The sequence below is a fragment of the Ischnura elegans genome, chromosome 1 (assembly GCF_921293095.1).
Source record: "Ischnura elegans chromosome 1, ioIscEleg1.1, whole genome shotgun sequence".
Taxonomy (NCBI): domain Eukaryota; kingdom Metazoa; phylum Arthropoda; class Insecta; order Odonata; family Coenagrionidae; genus Ischnura; species Ischnura elegans.
The window spans coordinates 138,713,702-138,727,536 of NC_060246.1; the positions used below are offsets into that span (position 1 = coordinate 138,713,702).

General features: G+C 38.3%; 1 protein-coding gene across 2 annotated transcripts in view; it reads right to left on the minus strand.

Annotated features, from left to right (window-relative positions):
• LOC124170872 (proton-associated sugar transporter A) overlaps positions 1–13,222 on the minus strand; it is a 32,723-nt gene extending 19,501 nt beyond the window's left edge. For both annotated transcript variants that reach the window (XM_046549897.1, XM_046549889.1), the window contains exon 1: positions 13,054–13,222. The gene's annotated coding sequence lies outside the window, so the exon portion shown is untranslated. The remainder of the gene's footprint in view (positions 1–13,053) is intronic.
• Between the last annotated feature and the right edge of the window lie 613 nt (positions 13,223–13,835).

Here is a 13,835-nt window from a genome sequence, read left to right on the forward strand (position 1 = left end):
GCCAATTAAAATACGTCAGCTTTCCAAATCTTTTTGTCCTCCCTAGGAAAGATTCGACGGAGGGAATAGAATTGCCGCGCCCGCCAATGAACGTCGAGACTTCATAATGCGACTTTAATTGGGTCCCGAGAGGAATCAATCTCTTGAAAAGAATAGTGTCACGAAAGGGAGGCCGGGAAAAAGCGAAGGGGAGGGTGGACATTTTTTGTCGAAGTCAAAGGAAAGCAATCAAAAGCGTAGCGATTGTTGTGGATGTTGAACTTACTTTGGAGAATCTCCGCAGCTGTGACCATAGGGCTGTGGTGCTGAGCGAAGAAAATGAGTGTGTGCCAACAGAGTGGATCGAGTTAAATGGGAGACAGACGGAAAGAGGGTGACGGAATGGGACCTGGTCGTGTTGTGTGTCGTACTCTGGTCTTTCAATGGAGAAGGACTTAAGTTTGATGAGAAGAAAGGCTTACGGCGAAAGACTGTGGACCTAGAGAGGGGTTTTTCTAATTTTGTGAGTGAAAGGGGATGAAGAAAGATGAATTGACAAGGAAAATGCCGATGAAGCCTGTTCCGGAGATATCAAGTCAGGAAAATAATCACCAAGGCGAAGCAAATTATCTCTGTCACATGCCTAGAAATGTTACGAAGCGAATCTCTAGATAGCCATTTCTAATAGAATCGAATCCCATCTTCACAAATCGAAACGAAGCGAGTCTGATGAATTTAAAAAGAAATGTCGCGATACACATCCCTCACTTTTATTTTACTAGCATCGACCATGATTTCAGCATTTTATTATAGTTTCCAAGGTTTTATTATCTTGGATGCATTGAAACTATAGTCGTAACTTAAGAATAAAAAGTTGGGAATATACGACGCGAGGCTAGAGGTCCATTTCCAATCATGGTCCATTCATTCATGGTTCATTCATGATTCCAAAAAAAACCTTAAAAGTTATACTGTAAAGCTGATAAAATTTTGGAACGGAATCGATACAAACTGTAAGTATGCTAAAGAAAATATAAATGCTTCGGCAGTAAAAGGGTAAAGAATTTTTGTTGGACAGTTTGAATATTGAATTAGCAGAAAAGTTAAAATTTTCCCGAACGGATTATAACCTCAGTTGACCAAGGCTGTTTTTAGAAAAAAATTGGCAGGGGTTGAGGGTTTCATTTGAAGAGAAGGTACCTTTGGAGAGGTTACGCTTAGCACCGTATCTTCCGAGCATGCTTGTTGCTTTGAGCTCCCAGACCTCGCTGCGGCCTGCAGTTGACCTGTTAAATAACATTGCGAATGGTCAATGTTCCGATCTGGAAGCAAATCCTACTGATTCTAATATATAGAAAAATTCAGCACCATGATTGCACCAAATTCAGCACCATTCAGCACCAAATTTGATCAACTTCCGATTTTGAGACTTGAAGAATTAATTTTTTTAAACCTGCCGTCTTCGATGGATGGGTAGCGCGGCTTAATGATTACGATTTTCTTTGCCAAACATGAAACTATTTTTCGATTGTCTTAGACGAAATTGAATGCCCCCCATCATTCGCTGCAGAGGGTTATGTAGGAGGTTTTGTGCTTTCCTTTACGCAGTAGGAAGAAGAAACGGCAAAGCTGAGTCGGCTATGCTTTTGGTCCACGGCGAAATGAACTGTCCACTATGGGTCGCAATTCTTTTTCTTCGCCAAGACATTCTATCTGCCGCTTACCATTTTTCCTTCATTTCCTTTCTGTAACTCCTCTCCCGCATTTCAATTCCTCTTTTTTTATAGGACCTGAGCTTTCGGGCCCTATGCTACCAATTAAACAAACCACTAATCGATCACCCTACGGACGAAAATCAGAAGATGTCCAAAAGAGAGCTACGAGCTTGAGCTTGAATACTCTCTCTGTAACAGCTTTCTTACCAAGGACGAAGCGATGGAGGGTAAACGGAGTTTTCTGATGCTGCCGTGTAAGATGAGCAGAATTCAATATTATAAGACTCAATTCAGCGCTTTTTGTGCTTTTTATAGGGGTTATCCGCTGGCATTGAACCCTACATCTATTGCGGTTTGCCCGCGCGTATGATGCAGGCCGACCGAATTAGTCGAACTTTGGCGGGGCACTGCTGAATTGGCTTGAGGTACCCAAGCTACTGCTCTCTTTAATGCTCGATTAACGCTCGGCTTGCTTGAGCCCATGCGAGGTTTTTAACGCACCTAAAGGCCTTGTTGTTTGGAGTTTTTAACGAACCTGAAGGAAGGTGTTTGAGTTACAAGCCTACACCCATTATGGCTCAGGAAACGTGTAAGTGAATTGACCTGTGGGAAGATCAGTCAGAGATTCGCTTTCAGTAATAGCTACATTTGTCGTTTATCTGGTTGCTTTCACTACCTTGCGATTAGATTGTTGCTAGTGAAAACAATACTGTGATTTTTTGGCTACTAGAAACGTTACCCCGTGATAGCGAGCTACTTCATGCACCAATGTATCATTTTCAGCATAAGTACAAGGGGCGGCGGACTATAACTATAGGTGAACAAGTTCTGAAGATCCGCCATGAAAGACTAATTCGTTACGACTGTTGTTCGAAATAAAATGTCGCGTTTGATTCAAAATTGTACATAAAGGCTACATATTTACTTTTACTTGGACAGGTACCGCAACTCCGCCAATGCATACACATAAATACTTTTCTCTTCTTCGATAGCAAATCATTAACTTTTTTCTTGAGACATATGCTCACATATATTAGCATCATACTATTATTTCACAATATATTGATCTGATAAAAAACATATATTTTCACGAAGTAATGAAATTTTTATTTTACAATAATTACTCAGTGGTATTTCACTTCGACTATTTCAACGCAAACCGATACTTATTGTTAGTTATGTATATATTTTATATAATTTAGTATCAATTAAAAATTTATTCGATGTAGCCTATATACTGCTTATCCACATCGTAATATATTGATTTTTGAGCAGTGAATGAAAAATAAGCATATGAGGAATTTGACCTTGCTTATCATCAATTCTTTATTTTCACCAATCTATCCATGTCCTTAACTGAAGAAGTAAAAAATGAAAATAGAATGGATGTATCTTTTTAAATATCCGTTGAGTTCAAGATTGTGACTTTTTAAACTATGATGGTATTAAGTGCAAAATATGTATTCTAGAGCATATTCCATAAACTAGACCCGTGTATCCTACTTCAGGTTGAAACAATATATAATTTTGAGTTCCTTTGTACTTTATGTTTCGACAAGCGTTATTGATTGATTAGAATGTATCTTTAATAAATTCACCTGGTTAAGGTTAAACTAAGGGGTGAATTGGAGGGTCTCCTTTACTCCGTGTACTAAGGGTATAATCACTGTTCACATAATTGTTTTCGTTACTGTATAACAACCTCTTTTAATCCTCACCTCGACAAGTTCATTATTAGATCGGAGGCAGTATCGAAATTTAAAATTTGATTCAGTTTATGTACCGCGCCGATTTCGTGATCACAGAGCGAAAGGAAAAAGGAGGGATGTGATCGTAACATCTTGAAAAGAAGACGGAGAGTAGTGCAATGGTAGAATGTTCGACTTCTGAAAAAAACTAGCCGAAAATCATTTAATAGATACAATAATCAGATAAGCGGACTAATAACCTTACCGTCAACACATTTAAATTCGAAGAAAAGTGAGCTAATAAATGCTGTCATGATAGTTTCAATGGAATTCTCATTTCAAAAGATTGTTGGCTCTTGTTCCCTGAGGTGCTTCCGTAAATGGGATATGTGTACAGAAATATCCTATGATAGTCAAGGTTACGGTATTTCTCTCTTTCGTCCGTCAATGTGCATAGAACAGAGTCTAAAGGCCTGGTTACACGGTACATGAGAATGTACAAGAAAATGTGAGAATGTCTGAATCTCAGAATGAACGCGAAAATGCACCGTGTAACCACGCAAAATGTAAGAATGTATGAATTTCTGAACGCCTGCTCTAATTTCGTTCAGACAATCATACAATTTGAACTCAGAGTCACCTGGTGGCAGACTACGAAAACGACACATTCATTTCATCTGGCTTGTATAGGCGACTTCTTTGTTTACGTACGGCCCCGATACTTATTTGGATTTGATATGATCTTGCTTGACTTGGATATCTTACTGATTGAATATGCGTAGCGAAAGAATGGAACACAAGAAAAGGGGATGGGTAAAAGGAAGGATCAGATGGAAAGGCCATTAATGTATGAACCGCGAGAATTATCCAAGAATGAGATCCAAATGATCGTTAAAAGGTCATAAAAAAGCATGTGATAGGCAAAGAAATAAGTTTCAAGTACTATTTACGATGCATTTACTCGAGTTCCTGTTTTTGAATCAAGACCGACTGCAAAACGAGTCGAAATTTTAGGTGTTGCGTTGATATGCAGCGAACGCTATGGGCATCGCAGTAATAAATACTGAATTTACTTTGCCAAAAGCCTCATATTTCTAGTATATTCCTGTAGCGTGCGCCGATTCACAAGAGAAGGATGGAGGGAAATCACGACACACTCGCTTTCAAGACTAAAATTCAACTGCCTTTATTATGTCCTGTTTTTTACATCACAAGGCTTAAGGGCACGAGAAAATTTTAAAATGTGCTTTTATTATGGAACACTACTATCCAACAAAATTTGAACGATATCGGCGAAAGACACTTCGTGAATATTCCTTGTTAGGGGCTCCTTTCGACGAGAGGCCGGCCGCCCATTACATTCCTTATTTTTCTCCGTGGTTTAAACGTAATCAGTATTTATTCTCGTAAACAGCCACTTTCCTTATAATTTGATCCTACAATGGGTAGAATGATAGGTACATTTACAGAGTTGTTTACAAAGTGAAATAAGTAACTTGATAAAATCCTGCGGTAACCATGATTTAAGAGTGTACTTACGTTGAGAATATCCCGTTGACAATGTAGATAATGTATTTGGCTCCATTCTGTGAATCATTAACCACTTATTCCTCTTATTTTTGTCCTTTCGAACACAAGCAAAAATTTTCTCCGGCGAGTAAATAGAGGTACTAGACGACGGAGCACGTTATATGGTTTTATGGGATACACTATTTATATGGTTTTCACACGTTTTTCTATTGAAGGTCCATGCTGCATTACACTTACTGCATTAAGCAAATGATGTAGGTGTGTAACGTAGATCACAATCTGCAATCAACTTATTTGGATTTAATCTTTCCAAAGCTCCCCAAACAATCGCCTTTATTTATTTCAACAACGCCTTGGCAACCCAAAATATTCACAATCCGAAGTTTGACGTTAAAACAGCAATTATATTCGCTAAATATGCGTTTGAAGCCCCACATAGACAGTTGTTCTATCCACTTCCTAGGCCTGTCATCAGTGGATACCGTGCCGTGATGTAACGTGCGCACGCTCCGTCACGTGTTTTCAAACAGTCGATGAAGATTATTTTTAATGACTCATATCTCAGCTATAAAACATTATTCATCCACGAAATTTTCGGCAAGTACATTTGAGGTAAGTATCTTATTGTTCTAGTACTTTTAAAAAAGTTTGCATATTCCCCTTTGGTTTATATTTGAAGTTGAAATAATTTGTTGCGCATTTAAAATGTACGAAAAAATGTCGGAAAAAATGTACCGTGTAACCACCCACTCGTGGATCTTGTCCATGAGAATGTACAAGAATCTGTTCAGAAAACCATTCAGAAAAATGTACAGAATCTTGTACATTCTAATGTACCGTGTAACCAGGCCTTAAGAGTTTTTGTGAGGTGGGAAGAAGAAGAAGATGCTCTCCTGGGCGATGAAGGAGTCTTGCTCGCGGAGAGCGGAGTAGGTCTGGGGAGTTAATTCTTCCCCCCTCTGCAAGCGAACCAAGAAGCCAGCCAAGTGAGGAAACCATCCCGCGACCGCTGGTGACACTCGAGCAACCCGCAAGCTGTGGTCGTCAGTCTATCCCACCCTTGTCGACGCTTTCGCACGAACGACGCCCCCGTCACTCGCTCGAAATTTCACAATGAAGAAAGAATTCCCTTTTTCCTTCTGCACGACTCGTCGATACACGAAAAAGAACCTTTCTCTGAAAAAGCTATTCTTCCTCCCTTCGCTCTCGTATACATACACACACTGTCCTACTTTCGTTCAGAGCCAATTGCTTCCGAAGAAGAGGGTCGCAGGACACCTCTCTTTCGTTTTGAAAAGTCAACCAAAAGGAAACCAAAAATCTATTTGCCTTCAAAATGAATTCGATAATTGGAATTTTGAGGAATATCATTATTTTAGATGCCAATTTAATGGGTACGAATTTCTGAATTGATAATTTGCCGAGGTAATGATAATTCTATAGTTACTAGAGGCTTGAAATGCAAAAATAAAAATGGATCTTTCAATATTGTCATTATTTCAGAGTAAGTTTTGACCCATAAATATACGAGACAAATGTATCATGCTTATTTACGCTTATTCATGGTCACTTCTTTTTGTTATTCATTTTTAATACCACCATAAAAATTTAATGAGAGCTCGTTAACTTTATGAGTAATAAACACGGCTCACCCCGAGGATAAATTCGGAGTGAAAACTTATACTGTTTTAAATAAATAATCGATGTTGAATCTTTGTGCGATTTTCTGTTACTATTGACATTAATGACAGTTCTTATATCGCTGTGCGTGTAGATTTCAATACGACGAGAGTGAGCGATAGTTTTACCAAGAGTGGAAGAATTTTTAAGGCAACCCGTGTAACCGATAAGGCTTTAAAGCTGTTCTTGCGGTATACCATTCCACTTCACACTATAATATTTACATATATTGCACACTATTCTATTCTGAGAGACGGAAAACTAGAAAATGTCATTTAACACTTTTTTTATTTTACCCCGTTAGTTATAATTCCGCGTGGGTTATTTATGTAACCCGAGCACATTTTTCTTTGCGGTTTTCCCCTCGAAGTGAAATATCGCATGCTACCTGCATAGTGAATGTTTACGCATTCTTTTGCCTATGGTGATCAAGTACCCTGGTATTTGCTGAAGAGCTTATTTTAGCTAGTACATGTTTCATATAGACTTTGAAAAATCGTGCCGCGTAAAACATGTATTTACATGAACTTTTGCACCAATGAGTTTCTGAGCGGAAAAATGCACATGCTATTATTTCATTCATATCATTTCATATATAACTGCATGTACAATTTTGATACACAATTAGTATTAAATTTCTAGTTTCTTAGTATTATATAATGCGAAATTTGTATGTGCATGTATATATCTGCTGCTAATGAAAGAAATTTGTTGTTCAAATTATTAATGAAATATGTGCGCCGCTGTATAAGCAGAAACTAAAGATTGCATAAATATTTTTAGTCAATGGACGCTCAGTTATTAGAGATAAATTTGATCCGACGCATAGTCCATTCATCTAAAGAAATGAAGTTCATGCGTGCTCCGATAGCCATGCTCTGAGCACAAAAATATTATTAATACGATTATAACTCGTGTTATGGCGTCGTTGTGATTAAAACCCCGACTGATAATTCAGTCTCGAATTCAAATGAGGTCATTTTGACGCAAAAAAATCTGATTTGCTTGTCTCTAAACAACCATTCACCGGTCGCAATTCCCAAAAATGCAAAAATAAATGCTCATAAACTGAATATAATAAGTAAATAATGAAATGAATATCTATCATTACCAAAATAGTTACTATAGTAATCATAAACCTAGATTGTCTATTCAATTCAGGTTTAGTTTTGGGAATAATTTATCGAAGAGAGATCGATATGGATAAATATTTTTGCCAGCAAACTTTCGACGAATGTATACAGAATGCAATACCATACGTTCTAGGACTTATTTTTCTGATCAAATCAAACTTTTTTCGGATACCCATGCTCATAGAAGTTGAATATAAAATAGGGCAGATTACATTGAGGTCAATTCTCAAGTTCACTACTTGGTGCATGAAAATAATACTATCACACTTATTTGTCATTTCGGTCACAAGACTTTCGTTGGTCCTTTTTATTGGAAACGAAAATTGTTCAGAATATCAAGACGATGGATGCAAAGCAAAAAATGTGCATTTAGTGGTTGATTGTCGGCTTAAATATTGTAGCAGTTGATTGAATTTTTGAAACATAATGCCAGTTTCACCATAATGAATATTAAATGACTTCAGATATAGACAAAATGCATGAGGATACTTTACTTTAAAGTGATGATACTGGTTACACATAAAAACAAAACGATTTCTATGACTTCATTGCCTACATAATTGGCCAAAGGCTTTATGAGATAGAGACGAAACTCCTGCGTAATAACTGACCATGTAATTAAAGGCCGATTTCAAAGCCAGTAACCATGAACTGTTCACCTATAAATTACCAAAATAATCACTAAAATCAGGAAGTATGAACGAATATTTCAGTTTTTATGATTGATATTTTATAGGTAATCAAAATTTGGGTCGGGTGATCCACCAAATGAATTACCAAGCATGTCCTTCCTCTGAGGCTATTTGTTTTTAAAGACCACCTGTGCCCCTAAAGTTAAAAAATCTTTAGTGTAGGACATTCCATCGTAGCTGTGGTAGAAATCCTGGTCAAGGCAAATTATTTTTCCCCAGTGAAACTTTCGCACTTTGCACATTAAGTTTTTTTTCTGATCTGCTGAGTAACTAGTTTCGTTTCCTTGTCCTCCATAGGTTTTACGTATTATATATATATATCATAAGGTGTCCAGATTTATTTCAAAATCTATAGTCGTAAATTATATAAGGCACTTGGATCTTAATTCAATTGGTCATTAAGAGCTTTTTGGTTAGTTTTGTAATTTTAATTTCCATCTATCTATTAATTCATATTTCATTAATTTTTTTATCGTGTCCAAAGGAAGGAAAATGAAAGTGAAAAGGACAGTTCCTGAAACGTCGGTCAAATAATCGTAAAGAGCAATTTTCATGAAGATGCCCTGGAATGAAATTCGTGCCTTTGGAGACGAAACTTTTATCGCATCACGGTACTAAGCCAGAAAGATTACTTTTTCTTTAGCCCTAACAGAGAGAAAATAGAGGCTAACATGAACTTTCTTTAACGGCTAAAAATAGACTTTCTAGCAATACTAATCTCATCCTTTTTAAATCTGCCATTATAACTTTTCTCAAAATAGTCTCCAGATCAAAGAAAACGCTCCTTCTCCTTCAATTGTTCCAATGCCTGCCCACCAAAAATGCTCGCAAAACACCGAATCCACCTCAGATCTTGACCTCCCACATGCTGTACTTCCCGCCATTACCCTCCACTAATTTTCTCCATGCAATTCCATCCTTAACAATTGTATTTAAGGGAGTATTATTCAATATAATGAGATATCTTCTTGACTTATTATTACATTTGTTGAATATTACTTGAAGCATTGGTTTTTTATTAATTTATTATATAAATGAATATATTTATACATTAAAATAAACAAATATGAGACCTAAACTACATGAAAAAGTCTACGAACGTAATTTTTGCCCTATGTCGGTGCAAATGGTAAAAATCAACTCCGATCACCGGAGTACTCGTTTCGTATTAGCTGCTAAATTCATTTATCCTTATTCAATTTTAATTGGCCATATTATTACACTGTTATGTCATAGGTAACAAAGTTACCAGAAATGTCAAATTCAGACTTTTTAAAAGTGCTTTTATGCCAATGAGAGATAGGGTTCAATTTTTAATTTTGGTTTAGTTATGAATTTTAAAAGAAGTTGGCACAGTTTAAATCTTAATTCCTCAATCGGCTAAAAGCCCTCCTAGTATTTATTTATACCATTCTAATGCATATTAAACGTAAATTATTCACATTTAATGACTTCAGTTTAATTTAAAAATAACTATTTGAGAAGTGAAAGAGTCATACCACCCGCCCTACAATCTACGAAAATTAATATAATGCACTAACAGCTACACATTGAAAGACCACACTAGATGCATATGAGTCAGTGGGGGGGAAAGCTTGCTTTAAAAACAAATTAACGCAAGTGAGTTGGAGCTAGGGTATATAGCGTTGAGAAGAAGCTCTACGTATACATGGTTGCCTAGAGCACGTGTTATCCTATCGAGTATATCGATTGGTCTTGCTACTTGACGAGGATGCCATATTTCAACTTTGGCAGCTCACTGATTCCCTTAATGCGTGATGCCGTGAGAAGGAAAACTGAATTTACTTCCACTGAACAGAATAAATTCCGAGAAGCTTGAATAAAATTCTTGTTACTTGGACACAGAAAAGCCTAGAGACATATTTGAGCCTGGTTTTTGACAGAAATTCTCAAAAGATAACAGGTTCCCGTCACGATTTCCCGTGAAAATCCGGCGAAATATCCTCATTCTAACTGAATTCTTGTTGATCATTGAGACGGAGAGAATTTTAACTTCCTTCTTATTAATATTGTTAAATTTTACCTCGCTAATTCTTATTTAAAATATATCTTGCCATCCTATGAGCCGTTACGTCAAAAAGTTAAGGGAAGTTTAAATTTTCTATCCTCCTCATAGCTCAAATTTAGTAATTAAAATTAAATATTTTTGCCCCATTACCAAAATTTTCACTTCTTTCTTTATTGACTTTTATTTATTTTCTGACTCACTCAACGAATCTGCTGATTTTTATTAATTAACACCGCCCAATGAAGTTCCGAATTTCACTCGTAAATTCCCTCCTTGAAATATTAATACCGTATAATTTACGATTTTATTTAATCTTAACTACAGAAGTGGATCATATAGTAAATAAGTATTTCATCTTCCGTAAAAATATTAGATTTGTGCGAAAAAATAAATTTGACCCCCGGGTATTTCAAGTTTTTTTTGTTTATCTAATGAAAGTATTCTCACTTTCTTAGGAATATGAAAAAAGTCATTTGAAATTCAAATTAAAATTTTGTAACGTCAAAATCAATTATTTATACTTCTCCAATGGAAAATAAAATCTTAAATATGTCAAATGGTAATTTATAGTGATAGTAAAATAGCATAATGACTCTAAATGTATTTATATCGGACATTTTCTGCATTTTGATTTCATAAACGGATAAACGGAGAAATTTTACAACTTTTTTTGGCAGAAGCAGCTACTTTGAAAATGTGTCGTATGCCTGACGTCAAAACATTGACATAGTTGTCGTAACCATAGGCACAGTCACGTAAAATTCCTATTTTTGGCAGTGGGCCACCTTCGCACATGTTAGGTAAAGTCCACCTTATCTCATCTGCCATTCACTCCAAATCCAACCCCAAACATATCACTCACCCTCTTGACCTCCCCCACCACCATGTTACACTTTCATCCGTTCTCCTCCTTCAATTTCGCCCCTTTGAACAAACCAAACCCCTCTTCCCAAAACTATCCCCCTCCTTCCGCCTGGGCCGCCGCAAATCCGATTACGCCCTCGATTTCTCGCAAACCCAATTAAAACAAAAGGCTATCGCCCGGATGCAATGTGGTCGGGTAAAAACTCAACAACGTCGCCTACTTACGAGAGAGAAAACCTCGCGACACTTCACCGATTACTTCTCTCGATCTATTCCAGGAGTTAAGTTGGGAAGTAATACGGGGAAAATATAAATCCCGACAAGCCTACCGTTGCGGTCTAGCATGAGGAGTTCCGTAAACGGAGCGAGGGCAGCAGTGCCGGCTTTGACAAGATCATACGTCACTGCCACTCAACTGGTCCTGTATCGCACAGGTCAACTGTTCGATGAAACCATGAGAATGTTTTAAATCACCCTTCCTAAGTTTACAAAGTATGTTTTTCTTGTTGGTTCATATTGAATTATAGATTCCATAAAGTTACGCCATATACCATCTCATTAGACTGTCATTTTTAAACTTTCAGGAAATGTAGAGTAGGCATCTCTCAACATTTTCCAGCATAAAAAATGAAAATTTTACGTCAGAGAAAATATTGAAATAAAAATTCAAAATTGAAGATGCCGGAAATGTTGACAACAATAGTCCCACCTACACACCTTGAAATTTTCAGGTAATAGCTTAAGCTTTAAGCAATGATATTTCACAAAATTATCGGTCGAGCGGGAGTAATTCGTCGTCTTAAAACGATTTACTACCCACCTACTCGAGGGACTTTGCTGTTTGAAGTGCTTGAGGTCGCAAGCGTGTAGTATTTCATTTCAAATAACTTGGTTTCGGTGAATTCAGCTGTTTTCTTCGGCGTTCTTTGCCATTACCGCAAGAGGGGAAATTTTTGGATGATGATCATAGTGGCCACTATAATTACCGTGATAAAGCCACTAATTTCCTTCCTATGCGAGACTCAACGAAAGCTGAAGAGCTGAAGCCGAATTGTCAGCCATTCATTTTAAGTTTACATATGGAGAACTCATCCCTCCGGCTCGACCAGTTGTGTTGTCTTTTTCGTGGAACATTCATAGATCGAGAGCGTTAAACCTGAAATTTTAAGGGTAAATGTTATGCATAAATTAACATTTTCCAACCTGTATTTTAAATTTATAATCTGAAAAACAAATTGAGGCAAACTTTTCAAATGCAGGACGCAGTAAAATTATGAAAAGGAAATACTCTATATATCCAGAAAATGCGAAGAAGAAAGTGTAATATTTTTCATGGGAGAATTGAGTGGAGAACTGAGTCAGACAAATCTTCGGATTGATGACCCAAGATAATTATGAGTGAAGATTAAAAAAAAGTAAATCGTCACCATCGAGAGAAAGCGATGAGTTCTCTCCTTGCGGAAAATAGACTAGATATATGATATTATTATTTTCATAATTGTCATCATCGCTTCTGCCACTTATGATTGGGCCAGCTCCTTTTTTCTCGACCGTATGTGCGATAACGTCGCCTTGGAAGCGGCCACACACGCACCTTCTCCGATGCCGCCGTCACGGATTTGCGTCAGACTGATCGAAATGTGGACAAAGGTAATGCTCTTCGAGAACCCCGACGGACACCTCACGTCACACGCACACAGGTGGGACAAAAGGGACAAGTGAAAAGGTTCCAATGTCACTCACCTTGATTTTTCGGTCCGTCGTCTCCTTCCAATTGGCCCGGAGGGAAGGTCACGGCGCGTGAATAGGGAAATCGAGAGGTTCCCGCTTGATGGAGGGAGTGTGGCTGGAAATGTAGATTGAGTCCTCAAATGTCCAGGACGACGATCGGAGCGAGAATGGCTGACTGCGATGTCTCGAAGGACAACGGGAGGGAGGGGAGGGTCGAAAAAAAGAAACAGGAGGTGAGGGGGAGACGCATGGGGGGTTGGGTGGGGGTGTAAAGCAGTGCGGGAGTGAACGAGGGGCGGGAGGGGGAGGAGGATTACGGGGGAGGAAAAGACGATTGGAAAAGGGCGGGGTGAGTGGTGTCCCGAGATAGGCCGGTGGAATGGGGGAGTAGGGGAGAGGTTATATAGAGAGGGAGGGGAGGGATAGGGAAACCTTATCCGCTGAGGGAAAAAAGAGGGCAAGGGAGGAAAAAGGACTCCGAAGAGGAGGCTTGGGGGCTCACGGGGAGAGGGAGGTTTTTACGGGTGTATCGCACAAGGATGGGGTGGGTGGAAGGAGTGGAAGGGGTGGGAGCAGCAACAGTGACAGTTGTTCGAGGGAGGAGGTTTTATAGGGGTGGGGGTTGTTTGACGGGAATCGGTTGGGAAAATAATGAGAAGGGAGTGGTGGGGGAAATGACTTCTTTACTCGGGACGACACCGAAACCGCCCACCCCACTACCTTCCCCAGCACCTCCCCAGCGACACAAAAGGGCTCCGTAATGTGTTGATTTCGTCTCGGGTGCGAAACGATGA